Source organism: Argentina anserina, chromosome 3 (assembly GCF_933775445.1).
Source record: "Argentina anserina chromosome 3, drPotAnse1.1, whole genome shotgun sequence".
Classification (NCBI taxonomy): domain Eukaryota; kingdom Viridiplantae; phylum Streptophyta; class Magnoliopsida; order Rosales; family Rosaceae; genus Argentina; species Argentina anserina.
Window position 1 is genome coordinate 19,510,362 of NC_065874.1, and position 14,909 is coordinate 19,525,270.

General features: G+C 40.2%; 1 pseudogene; it reads left to right on the forward strand.

Moving 5' to 3' along the window:
- The window catches only part of LOC126787230 (uncharacterized), a 191,615-nt pseudogene that overhangs the window by 134,569 nt on the left and 42,137 nt on the right, over positions 1-14,909 (forward strand).

Genomic DNA, 14,909 nt, shown 5'->3' on the forward strand with positions numbered 1-14,909 from the left:
TGCATACAGCTCTATACAGTTAAAAGTTCATGAGAAGAACTATCCCACTCATGATTTAGAGCTAGCTGCAGTTGTCTTTGCCTTGAAGTTGTGGAGGCATTACTTGTATGGCAAGAAATTCCAACTCTTTTTTGATTATAAGAGTTTGAGGTATCTGTTCTCACATAATGAGTTGAATATGAGGCAAAGAAGGTGGATAAAGCTCTTTAAGGATTATGACTTCACTTTAGAGTATCATCATGGAAAGGCAAACGTTGTTGCCAATGCCTTGAGTAGGAGACCGAGAGGCATAATTGCTTCTCTCATGGTTCAGGAGTGGCATATGCTTGAGACAACATCCGAGTTTGATTTAGTGCACTCAGGGGTTGAGAAGGGGACCTTTCTTGGTAGTGTTTTTGTACAACCTACCTTGATTTATAGGATCATTCAAGGTCAAGCATGTGATGCTTTCTCACAGGCGAGGTTGGCGAAGCTTGTGTTAGATTCGTTAGATGATTGTCCTTCTGAGTGGACAATGGGTAAGGGCCGAGGACGGGCGAGAGGCCGAGGTCGAGGTAGGGCCGCAGGCCGAGTCCGCAACATGGAGAACCTTTATGAGGAGGCTGCTCCACAGGAAGAACAGGTTGAGCCTGCTACTGTTATTAGAGATGATGGTCGAGTGTTAAAGCTGATCAAGGATATCAGTGGACTGTCAGCGCCGTCCTTTCATGGAGGCCTGGATCATATGGTAGCTGACCATTGGATCGAGAGTATGGAGACTTATTTTGAGATGATAGAGTGCTCAGAGATAGAGAAGAGAAAGATAGCTACATTCTTTCTAAAAAATGATGATCTAGATTGGTGGAAGAGCATGAGACACACAGTGGATGCGTCTACATTCACATGGGATGGTTTCACGGCTCTTTTATGAGAGAAGTACTTTTCAGCCTCAGTACAGGAGAACTTAGAGCTTGAGTTCCTTGCGCTGGTACAGGGGGATATGACCGTTAGAGAGTATGATGCTCGTTTTTCGCAGCTGTACCGGTATGCTAGGCCTATGGGTGCGACCTCCTTAGCTCAGAAGTTTCTACGAGGGCTTAAACAAGAGTACAAGACCATCATATCAGCTCTTTGTCTGTATACCAAGGAGTTGATGTATGAGAGTGCCATGAGCTTGGAACATGAAGATAAGACTCGAGCCGGAGATGTGGGAGATAGAGATGCAAAGGGAAAATGTAAGGCAATCTGTTCAGGCAGCGAGAACTCAGGGCCGAAGAGTAGATCATGGAAGAGGCCAAGACCCTACTACCAGATTCCGTCAAAGACAACATCTCCATCTATCAGGACTGCACCTATTAGACCATTGGTATCAGTGAGGTGTTTTGTCTGCAACGAAATGGGGCACTATGCCACAGCATGTCCGAAACCGAAGAGAGCAGGCTGCTACAGGTGCGGGCAAGTGGGACACATGGCTAGAGATTGTATCCGACCCCTTCAGGGTACACATGAACGTCAGCAGAGACAGCCACCAGCGGGTCAAGCTAGGGTGTTTGTAGTGGGTCAGCGAGACACAAGAGTGGAAGGTACTTTATCACTTTTTGACTACCTTGTTAGAGTACTGTTTGATACGGGAACATTGCATTCATTTATTGCTAGTTCGGTAGTAGAGATGTTAGGATTGATTCCTACACCTCTTGGAAACGCTTTATGTGTCACTTCACCCCTTGGAGTGTCCCTTGATTTGGAGACAATATGCAAGGCTTGTCCTATTGTGATTGGAAGTGGAGAGTTCTCTTCTTCATTGATTGTGATTCCGGACCACACCTATGATGTGATCTTGGGAATTGATTGGTTGAGTCCGCAACATGCGATGATTGATTGTTTTGACATGGTGGATAGACCCGGGGAGCCAGTGTTTTGTTATCGTTTCCTCAAGTCAGATAATGCCATGAAATCAGGAGTTTTGGCACATGTGGAATCGGTGGATCAGAAAGTAACTATTGCAGACATTGTGGTAGTGTCTGAGTATGGTGAGGTGTTCCAAGAGATACTAGGACTACCTCCTCGAAGAGTGATAGATTTCTGCATTGACGTAGTACCTGGTACGACACCTGTGTCAAAGGCGCCCTATAGAATGGGGCAAACCGAACTTAAGGAGTTGAAGGTGCAGATCGATGAGCTATTGGACCAATGGCTCATTAGACCTAGTGTTTCACTTTAGGGAGCACCGGTTTGTTCGTGAAAAAGAAAGATGGTTCCCTGCGGTTATGTGTGGACTATAGAGAACTGAACAAGGTGACCATTAAGAATAGGTATCCCTTACCTAGAATTGATGATTTGTTCGATCAGCTTAAAGGTGCTACGGTGTTCTCTAAGATTGATTTGAGATCCGGTTATCATTAACTCAGGGTGAAGGAAGAAGATATATCGAAGACAACCTTCAGGACCCGGTATGGACATTATGAGTTTGTTGTCATGCCATTTGGTCTAACAAATGCACCAGCTGTCTTTATGAGTTTGATGAACCAAGTCTTTAGCCCGTACTTGGACGAGTTTGTGGTGGTATTTGTGGATGACATCCTGATATACTCAAAGTCACAGGAAGAGCATGTGGGGGCATCTGAGAATTGTGTTGCAGACCTTGAAGGAAGCAAAATTGTATGCCAAATTCGAGAAGTGTGAGTTCAGGAAAGAAGAGGTCAAGTTCCTTGATCATGTTGTCTCAAAAGAGGGGGTACTAGTGGACCCGTCAAAGGTAGATGCAGTAAAGAATTGGAATCGTCCAAAGAACCCTACAGAGATTCGTAGTTTCCTCGGTTTGGCAGGTTACTACATGAGATTTATCGAAGGGTTTTCTAGTATTTCATCTTCATTGACCAAGTTGACCAAGAAAGATGTTCTGTTTGTGTGGACGGAAGCTTGTGAGGAGGCATTCAACAAACTAAAGACCAGTTTGACCATAGCTCCAGTGTTGACGATTCCTTCAAGTGGGGGCGGTTATATCATTTACAGTGATGCTTCGCTTCAAGGTTTGGGTTGTGTGTTGATGCAGCATGGAGGAGTTGTTGCATATGGCTCTAGACAGTTGAAGATTCATGAGAAGAACTACCTTACTCACGACCTAGAGCTTAAGGCAGTTGTGTTTGCCCTGAAGATTTGGAGACATTACTTGTATGGTGAGAAGTTTCAACTCTTTTTAGATCATAAAGTTTGAAGTATTTATTCTCACAGAAGGAGCTGAATATGAGGCAGAGGAGATGGATGGAACTCCTCAAGGATTATGACTTCACATTGGAGTATCACCCGGGAAAGGCAAATGTGGTGGCCAATGCTTTGAGCAGGAAACCGAGAGGTGTGGTGGCTTCACTTATGGTTCATGAATGGTTCATGCTCGAAACTGCATCAGAGTTTGACTTGGTACCATCGGGAGGAGAACCAAGGGTCTTTCTTGGTAGCGTCACGGTGCAACCCATATTGATCACGAGGATCATACAAGGTCAGGCGCAAGATAAATTCTCACAAGCTAAGTTGGCAGATCTTGTAGTGGATACGCTTGATGTGTGTCCCTCCGAGTAGAGAGTTGGACCCGATGGAGGGTTGAGGTTTGGGGCAAGATTGTGTGTCCCGGATTGTGATGATCTCAAGGAGGAGGTCCTTCGTACGGCACATCGATCACGTTATACCGTTCATCCAGGGAACACTAAGATGTACAAGGACCTATGCATGCAATTCTGGTAGAACGGTATTAAGAAAGATGTAGCAGAGTTTGTGTCGAAGTGCCTTACGTGTTAGCAAGTAAAAGCAGAACATCAACGACCAGCTGGCATGTTGAAGCCATTGACTATCCCTCTTTGGAAGTGGGAGCAGATATCTATGGATTTTGTGACTGGACTGCCTAGATCTAAGAAGGGTCACGATGCTATATGGGTGATTGTCGATCGGTTGACGAAGTCGGCTCATTTTCTTCCAGTGTCAATGAAGTACTCAGTGGACGTGCTAGGGAAACTATATGTGGATGAGGTAGTGAGACTTCATGGAGCTCCAGTTTCTATTGTTTCTGACCGAGATGCACGTTTCATTTCGAAGTTCTGGGGTGGTTTACAGAAGGCGATGGGTACTACCCCCTTGGATATATAGTTTGCTATATTATATACTGTCAGGATTTCTTTGTGAATATGATCACGTTGGTGATGAGATTTATATATCAAACATGTGATTTGAATTGTACAATATGACATGATAATTATTGTACGTTGTTTTAACATTGAGTTTTGTTAAAACTTGATTGTCTTCGGACGAGTTTTGTCTTCGGACGTGATTGATGTCTTCGGACGAGTTTTGTCTTCGGACGTGATTGATGTCTTCGGATGAGTTTTTGTCTTCGGACGTGTTTATGTCTTCGGACGTGTTTGGCATATCAGAACCTAGCCTTTGGCCGGGCGAAAGTTACAATACAGTTAGAGCTCTAGTCTCTCTGCCGGAGGACTGCATGTGAGGTAACAGATGGGTTATCGGCTCATGAGTATTCATATTTTTGGATCTTGGGTAGTAGGAGGTTGCGCAATGTCGGCGGTGTACTACATGAGGGGTAACAGAGGTGTACCAGCACTCATTAGTACCCGTGTTATAAATACATTTGGGTAAACAGAGGGGTTGCCCAATTTCTCATGAGCACTTTCATTTTCATATTTTTGGACAACCAGATGGGCCGTCCATTGACTCATGAGTGCATTTATAATTGATGTTTTGTGATTTTCGTATATATTGATATGCGGGTGGTATTTGTTATTTTACTCATATGAGCTGCAAAGCTTACCGGGTTTGTGTTTACAATCCCGGTGCACCAATTCGATGGTGTAGGGGATAACTTCGCATGTGTGGATTAGCGGGAATCGACAGACCACTCAGAAGACTTGGAGTTATTTATTTACATCCTGTGGTGAGGATTTTGTGTGGATTTCTTTGTAAGGATTATACATTTCCATTTGTTATAATGTCGAATTATAAATTTGGTTTGTAATAATCGGTTGACTGAGTTGTAATTTGAACTCAGAGATGATCCGCTGTGGCATTTAAAATGGTTTCGATTCATTGAGATTGGTTTAGTGTTTTTCATGACTTCGAAATTTGAGTTTTTATGCTCGAAATTTTGGGGTCGCGACAAATGTGAAGTCTGAATGGAAAACGAAATACGCAAGGGATTCTAACAAAATGAACTAAAACATACTAAATAGAGAGTAAGAAAGAGTAAGAATAATAAAGTATATACATATTAAGAACGTCAAACTTTGTGCTCCTATCAACTACCCCACACTTAGACTTTACGAAACCTCTATTGCCTTTAACACTTGTCTCATAAATATTCAAAATCATATCATCAAGAATAACACTCAATCGAAATAACAAGTAGAATTCAAAGGTTTTAACAAGACATGACAGAACAATCGGTGATATTAAGCTCAACATGTTTCAAACAAGTTCAAATTCATCCTCACAAGGGTATGTACTCTAATTTTCTCTCAAGATCACCACTAATGCTTAAAAGCTTATCACACACAGAGATATATAGACATCGTTAAAACATAATGAAAATCTCATGAAAGATACCAATCAGATGAAAGACCAAAAGCATATGCTTACTCATGCGACAATATCCACAGATCAAGGGCTACTCATTTTAAGAATCATGCGGATCTTTAGAAAATGTTGGCTTAGGCTCGGTAAAAATATAATTTTTCAGGTAAAAGAATCACAAACGTCATTCTAAAGACTTAGTAGAGCAAGAATAAACCACCTTATGTCATCAAACTCCATAATACAATGGCCAAGTATCATCATGTTGGACTCATCCTTCATTCTAAACAACGTGAAAATGAAAAAAAGCTAAAATATAACATTATTGAGCCTTTAACAAATACAATACAACTCTAAATTTACATCAAACAACTATCATGCTGTATACATTATCATTCTTCCACCTACACGGTTTTTTTTTCAATCCGTGTATATCTTTTTCGTTTTTTTTTCATGACATCATATATATTTCTTTTCTTCTTTTCATTATTTTTTACGACATATAATCATACAAGCATAACCCCACACTTGAATCGAATCATCACTCCATATTAACACCAAAAATTGGCTTTGCCAAGCTTCAAGGACAAGGGTAGAGATATAACTATACTAAGAAAGGATATCAACATGTTGCTGATGAAATAAAAGGCTTAACGAAGGCTCAAACGGGTTAACACTAAGGTGTCCCAAGCAGGGCACAAATAGGATACGGCTTTTTGGTATAAAGTGGTGTAAATCTTAAAAAGATCCAACAATCTTTTTCAAAATCAAAGCATATTATGATATAAAGTCTCAACAATTAACAAGAGTAAGTTCTGGTAAATTATAGAGTCCATTAAAGAGCTATGACATATTGATCAAATAGAAAGAATAATGAAGTTGCAAAGATACATAGTCAAGAAAAGATAGATTAAACACTCATAGTGAAAGCACATATATGGCTCAAAAACTCACATAAGGTCATATGAATCAAACTTGTTATCACATGTTCATTCTGTACTAATGTTACACTTCCTCATCTACCACATGTTCGTATAATTTCTAACAACATCAATTAACCATCGAATAACAATTAAGCATCATTCAATCTTGTGATCATCTATTAACCATAAATTCAAAGATTATAATCATTCTAGACAGTTAAAGGCACCTAATGATATGACCCGAATCTTTTATGATTCGTTGCGATAATAGTTTCATTCTTTACTCGGAACGAGAGTCGTACTACGTGTGACGACTCTAAAAGTTGACTTTTTGATGCGTAAGTTTTTTGGGAAAACTTCCTTCATAAAAGTCGTAGAGCTCGTCGATACGAATTCGTGGACACGTGACACGCCTAAATCGGAGTTCGTACGGTAAAGTTATGAATCAAAAAACATATTTGAGCATTTTTGGAAATAAGTATAAATAAGGGTAAAATATCAGAAATAGGGGGGGAAATAGAAATCCGTCGGGCACTGTTCACCCGAGCGAACCCCGATTTTCGCCCCGCCGGTTCTTCCTCCTCCGGCCACCACTCCGGCCGCCACCGGTCGTGTTGGAAGCCCGCCGCCGACCCTTGTAGGTTTGCAGTGGTGGCGCACCCCCTCTCGCCGCCTGGAGCTCGTCGCCACGCCATGAAGCCGAGAGGCCTAATCGGCGTCGCTCCTTCCTCCGGCCACCATAGGCCATGAAATCGGTCCCAAAAGAAGCGCAAGGAGCGGTATAGCAAACCCTTCAAAGAAATCGAACCAATTCGCCTTGAGGTAAGAGAAACGACGATTTGAAGTTCTAGAGTTCATAATTTGGGATTTTTCTATTTGATTTCGGTTGATGGATTTAGACTCCGAATTCGCCTTAGTTGTAAACTAGAAAGTTGTTAGAAATGTTGTATAGATTGTGTTGATGAAATTTGGTGATGATTGGAGGTCGCCGGTAGCGGCGGCGCCGCCACTGTTTCGGTGGCGCGTGGCGCCAGAATGCGGCCGAGTGTAGGGTTCAAAGTAACCCTCTCAGTGTAGGGAATTCATGAGTACATTCTGAGATTGGATCGATCAAGTTAAGGATCGTTAGGATTTGTTGAAAATACGCGTTATCGGGTTTATTAATCATGAAAATCCACCCGTTGGATTGATCCTGTTTTCGTCCTAGGATATAAGGATTAATTAATCGGACTTACTAGATGTGTTGGTGGTTGACTTGGTCGAAAATGGGATTCTCGGCTTATTTCCTCGACCAAAATGGTGTTTATCTTACCAAGTTGAACTACGAATGACTTGATCCCTTGTAAAGGGTACGTAGGCAACCCAACCAAGGTTTGGGTGCAGCCACAATTAAATTAGATTAGATTTCGGTTGCTGGTTTTAAAATTTGGTTTTAACGCATAATTAGGTAATTTTTTGGGACAGGTCGTCTCATTTGGTATCAGAGCATGATCCTCTGACCAATGGGCTTGCTGAGATGTGGGAGATAGTATGTTTATTTTGGAAATTTTTTGTGTCTCGGAAATCTTAGTTTTTATGGATTCATGCGTGCGTTCACTTAGAACCGAGACGAGTGAGTTTTAGCAATTTGACTCGGTTTTTCTCCATGTTCTATCGGGAGATGGGGTTGTAAGCCGAAATTAATTGAGGTTGCCCGGTTTACGTTGCAAGCATCCAAGTTAGATGCCAGGTTTGAAGTGAGTGGACTTTTATTTTTAAATGATGCATGCATGTTTATGGGATTATTTATTATCTTAGAATTATAATTTTAATTGTTGAATATTTATTTTTGTTACTTAACTGGAAATGGAATTTCCAGAAAACTATAATTGTTGAGAAATTACCGAAAATGAGATTTTCGGGAAGATGTGTGATTTAATTTATTTTTCTTGATTCTTTACAATGTGAGTCTATTTAGTTGTCTTGGAAATATATTTAATGCCCTATGTGATACTTGGAAAATGGTTGATTAATTATTCGGGAATAGGATTCTCAGAAATTGTTATGACCATGTTTGCGAGTTATTTGATATGAGGGACATGTCGAATTATTATTATTTCCTTATTTGATGTTGAGATTTATACATACGGTTGGGAAATGTACTCGTTCTATATATTCTTATCTGGTATCCTCTCCTTTATCTATTTAAAGGGGGCACGATCAACGTATAAGAATGATTTTCTATTTTATTCTCGTATCCTCTCCTTTAATCCTATAAAGGGGGCACGATCAATGGAATCATATTCCATTCTATCCGGTATCCTCTCCTTTAGCAACATCAAAAAGGGGGCATGATCAACGAATAAGAATGATATCTATTTTTACGTTTATCCTCATTTATTGCATTGTGACTAGCGGGGCTAGTTCACTCATTGTTGTCGAGGCCATACATTTTGAGACGACTATGTTAGCATACTTTATCATTTTTCTGCCTAGAGGGCGATGCCGCCTGAGAGGCGATGTTACGTGATATCACTTTTCCACCGGAAGGGCGATGCCGCCTGAGAGGCGAGGTTATATAGCTGGAAATGATATGATGATTCAATATTCTCTCCGTGAACGTGACGTGACGGTATTGAAAACTTGAGATTATTTGTGTATATATATTTTGCCCGGGGGGGGGGGGGGCATATTGTATGGCGTTTGTCTTTTATTTTGGCTAAGGCTAGTCCACTTTCACTGGTTTTCCTATTTGACTAGCTGGGCTAGTCCATTTCCGGATATTTGCTATATTGTTGCGATTAGCGAGGCTAGTCGGCTTCTAGCTATCCTTAATTATCTGACAGTATTATTTTGACTAGCGGTGCTAGTCCACGTTATACGGCCTGATAGTATTATTTTGACTAGCGGAGTTAGTCCAGTTTATATTATTGAATTATTAGTTTCACTAGCGGGGCTAGTCTATTTTTATTAATTGTCGAATAATTATCCGAGATTGGAAATCTCCTAATTTTGATCAGATAGTTCTAGCTTTTTAGTAATTACTTTGAGAATTATATTTTACGTTAATTAACGACTCTTGTTGTCGTAACGTGGGTGGAACGGTTGCGGTCTAATAGGAGCGGGAAGCTCTAGGGATCAACCGATGTTTTGTGTCCTAACTCCTCTTAGCGTAATGGACGTCTATATGAATTTTATTGCGATTTGTTATTGTGGTTGCTTGGAATTGTTTTAAATGTGGTGGAGGCCTGTTGATTGGAGGAGCAGATGCCTCCAGGTGTTGGGGTGCTTATTTTATTATTAGAAGTGTCGTTTTGTGCAGGTGGGGCATGCTATTTTCAGGAGAGACTATGCCGAAATTTCGGTATGCCTCCTTTGTTAGTGGCCGCGCACGACTCGATATAGAGGTAGGCAATTTTAGTAAATTTCCTTTTGACAGTAGTCTTATTGGTGTAATGTTATACATCATGAATGGATCGATGCGACACTTTCGATTATTTGAAATTGAATTAGAAGTGAGAACCATTAGAGGAAATGTTTTCGCATTAGCTCGAGAGATATTTCGAGTTCTAACTTGTCTAATGTGTGGGGTAATGGTGGTAGTACATATTCCAATACGTATCACCGTATCCATATTTGGTGATACATTTTCACTGGATTGTAGGGTGGTGGGACCACTTATGGATCCAGGTGTGACCTGAGAGGTTATGAATTTTATGGACGGGTGTCCTTTTAATTCATATTTGATTATTCCTCGTGAGACGGAGTGATTAGGATAACTTTCCTTCTGTATGGTCGTTTCGGAAGGTTTATTTAAGGAGAATCAATAGAGGATGTTTGACCTTGTTGAAGCTAAAAGACAGGGAATTCAGGACTTTCAGAGCTCAATACACAGAAGGCTAATAATGTGAGATGTCCGTAGGTACTACAATAATTGTAGTACTTTGATCCTTGAGTTTCTGAGGACTTGTTCCAAGAGTGACTATGAGCTGTGTCTGCGGTTATCGAAGAACTCTATTGGGCAAGTAGAGAGAGGGAGAAGACCAAGTATATCAAACATCCCCATTTGAGTGGAGAGCGAGTGTATATGGAAGCGTTGTCTGCCTTCCAAGAGTAATGAAATGAGGTGGTGACCATAATTTAGAATTTGGGGTACAAATTTTCTCTAAATCATATAGCAGAATTGGTAGTAAAAGCAGAGAATATAGATGCAAGTCGCATTTTCTGCTCGATACGAGTGAAACTTGTGCATACAAGTGTCCGCTCAAGTCATTAAAGTTGTAAGAAGCATTTCCTAGTGTTTTGATGATAACTATTGGTTTTGTCAAACGGTTGGACAAATCCAAGAAAAAGGATTTTGCACATTTTCAGCAGCATTGGAAGAGGGGAGTAGTACCAGGAGTGGTACTCAATTGGATATATAGAACAATAGTCGTATTCTGAGAGGTTTTTTTTTGAATGAATCGTAGTGTGGTGGGACCACTTGCTGATTCAGTTGTACCCGGGAGGTCATGAATGTTGTGACCCAGGAGGTCATGATCCTCATGGACTTGTGTCTTTTCCAATGGGGGCTAAAGGATCGTGAGAATTTGACTAGTGGGTTAATTTATATTTTTGGTCATTCCTTGTAGGACGAGGTACTGAGGGTAATTTCCCTGCTATCTTGTCACTTCGGAAAAGTTCATGAGGGAGTTCGATATTTTCCAACAAGTCCTTATTTATCTGAATTAATTTCTTGGCGCTTACGCGGTGAGGTTTCACGATTCATCGACAAGTCATCATGGTTTTTGTTATCCGTTGGGTGTAGAAGATCTAATCCCTAAATGACGAATGGCTTGATCCCTTGTAAAGGGTACGTAGGTAGCCCAACCAAGGTTTGGGTGCAGCCACAATTAAATTAGATTAGATTTCGGTTGCTGGTTTTAACGCATAATTAGGTAAATTTTTGGGACGGGTCGTCTCACCTAATGACTCAAAAAAAAAACATAAACAAAACAATCATCATGCAAAAATCGAAAAACAGAAAACAAAAACAATTAAAACGGAATCACAATAACACCAAACAATAGAATACAACGAATGATGTATGTCCCACCCTACACTTAAAACTTACATTGCTCTCAATGTTCAATATGATAAGCAATGAAAATTAAAAAGAGAAAAGGGATAAGAAATCGCTAACACTCGTTGATGACTCCTTCTTTGGCTTAACTGTATAGTCTATAGCCTAGACTTCTCGTACTTGCTAGCCGTGGGTTCAAGGAGAGAAGTCTCCTCAACGACATGATCTACAAAGCTCTCATAGTACGGATTCAAGCGATGTCCATTGACCGTGAACTCCATCTCATTCACACCACTCTTAATTTGTATAGCTCAAGAAGGAAAAATGTGAGTAATAGTGAAAGGACCTAGCCATCTAGAACGTAATTCCCTAGGAAATAACTGAAGTTGAGTATAAAACAATAAAAATTTCTGCTCAACGACAAAGTCTTTCCAACGCATCATGCGGTCATGGAACGCTTTGGTCTTTTCTTTGTAAATCATGGCCGAGTCATAGGCCTCATTCAGGATCTCCTCAAGCTCGTGTAATTGCAACTTCCTATGTAACCCGACCTCATCAATGTCCATGTTAAAGTTCTTCACAGCCCACCAAGCTCGATGTTCAAGCTCCACGGGAAGATGACATGTCTTGCCATAGACTAACCTGAAAGGGGACATACCAAGAGGGGTTTTATAAGCAGTTCTACAAGCACATAAAGCATCATCTAACATTTGGGACCAATCATTTCGATTAGTCAAACTCATTTCTCCAATATCCTTTTGATTTTACGGTTAGAAACTTCTACTTGCCCACTAGTTTGGGGGTGATAATTTGTAGAAACCTTATGTTTGACACCATACTTGCACAACAAAGCCTCTATGGTACGGTTGCAAAAATGAGTACCTTCATCTCTTAACATAATGCGTGGCATCCTAAACCTAGAAAAGATGTTAGAACGAAGGAACTCTGCAACAACTCGAGAATCCTTAGTCCTGTTGGCTTTTGCTTCCACCCATTTTGAAACATAATCAACAACCAATAGAATGTACAAGAATCCACTAGATCTAGGAATGGTCCCATGAAATATATACCCCAACAATCAAAGATTTTGATATGTATAATAGGTTGCATAGACATTTGATCTCGAGAACCTAAATTCCTTGTTCATTGGCATCTATCACAAGTCATAAAAAAAGTATATGCATCTTTAAAAATTGTAGGCCAAAAGAAACCACACTCTAACACCTTAAGGGTTGTTCGATGTGAACCAAAGTAACCACCACAAGATTTAGAAGGACAAAAAGCAAGTATAGATTGATATTCAGATTTAGGAACACACCTCCTAATGATTTGATCAACACAATGTTTCCGCAAGTAAAGTTCATCCCAAATGTAACACTTAGCTATTGCCTTAAGTTTAATCTTTTCAATATGCAATAAAGTATCTGGAAATTGTTTGGAAACAAGATAATTCACAATATCTGCATACCATGATTCACTTACCTCAACTCCGAAGAGTTGCTCATCCGGAAAGCTCTCTTGAATGACCAAGGGTTCAACATCTCTCACTAAACGAATCAAATGGTCTACCACAACGTTTTCACTTCCCTTCTTGTCCTTGATCTCAAGATCAAACTCTTAAATTAAGAGAATCCATCAAATCAATCGTGGTTTGGCATCCTTCTTTGTCATCAAGTACTTCAAAGCTGCATGGTTAGTGTAAACAATAACCTTTGATTGAAATAAATAAGATTGAAACTTATCCAAAGCAAAGATAACCGGAAGAAGTTCCTTCTCGGTTGTGGTGTAGTTTTGTTGAGCATCATTGACCGTTTGTGAGGCATGGTAAATGGCGTAAGACTTCTTGTCTCTCCTCTGCCCTAGCACGGCTCCAACTGCATAGTCGGAGGCATCACACATCAACTCAAACAGCAAAGTCCAATCTGGCAGTGGCATGATCAGTGCCGACGTCAAAAGGCTCTTCAAGGTCTCAAATGCGTCATTGCAATCATCATCAAAGTGAAAGAGAACGTCTTTTTGAAGCAATGAACTCAATGGTCTTGCAATCTTGGAAAAATCCTTAATAAACCTACGATCGAACATCCCTCACAGTTTTGGGAAAGGGTAAGTGACGTAGAAGATCTATTTTAGACTTATTAAATTCAATTCCCTTAGCAAAAACAATATGTCCTAACACAATGCCTTGAGTAACCATAAAGTGACATTTTTCCCAATTCAAAACCAAGTTAGTTTCTTCACAACATTTAAGCACAAGTTCCACAATCACTAAACATGCATCGAGATTCTCATTATAAACAGAAAAGTCATCCATAAAAATTTCTATTTTAGAAACAATAAACTCAGGAAAATGTGATACATACAACGTTGAAATGTACTTGGAGCATTGCATAGACCAAAAGGTATACGACGATAAGCAAACGTACCAAAAGGACATGTTAACATCATCTTTTCTTGATCTTCCTCCGTAACACTAATTTGATTGTACCCACTATATCCATCAAGAAAGCAATAGAAAAATGACCAGCCAACCTCTTAATGTCGGCTATGGTATATCCTATGGCCGTCTTGTGTTGCTTAAGAACTTTAACAAGTCTCTCCTCTTGAACCTTGTCGAGTGCAGATGATATAATCACAGGAAATGTCTCTCCTTCTCCTAAAACGCATAATTCAAGTGGTCTGTAACTACCTTAAGATCAAGATTTGAAGGGCTGCACCACTAAAGGTAGATTCTTATTAGTAATTAAGAGAATTGGAAGGGGAGAAACATGACTTACCTCACGTGGCAGAACCTAAATCCGCATAGATATAGTATGACATTACATTAATCGATGCGTCTAAGTCTAGCATTATCTTATCAAATTTTGTGTTTCCGATTGACTTTTAGGTAGCTCGATCCTTCTCATGGTTATTTAGAACATTTGGCTCAGCATCCTTGCCCTTAGAAGGCACGGCCTTCTTTGTTGGTGATGTTGGAGTGTCCAAAACTCTCCTACTTCTTGTCACAATAGCTTTTGAATGTTCAACGTTGGGATTAGGCTGAGTTTTGCTTGGCAACTTACCACCTTCTTGAATCTTTCCAATGAAGCCAATCACTTGTCCCATTTGTTTCTTGAGCTCAAATATATCCTTGCAATAAGCCTATTGACCTGTAACAAGGGCTTGAGTAGTAGTTGTTAAATTCGGTTGCCCATGAGGAAAGGACTTCAAGAGTTCATCATAGTTAGGAGTTGAAGCACTAGCATTGTTCGAATTATTAGCAATAGGGAGAACACAACCTTGAGGTATCTGAGGCCTCACAAACAAACCTGGAGGATGTAATTGTCCTTGAGCTTGAGCATTGTTGGTCTGACCATTGTTGCTCCAACGAAATTTGGGATGATCTATATGTCCAG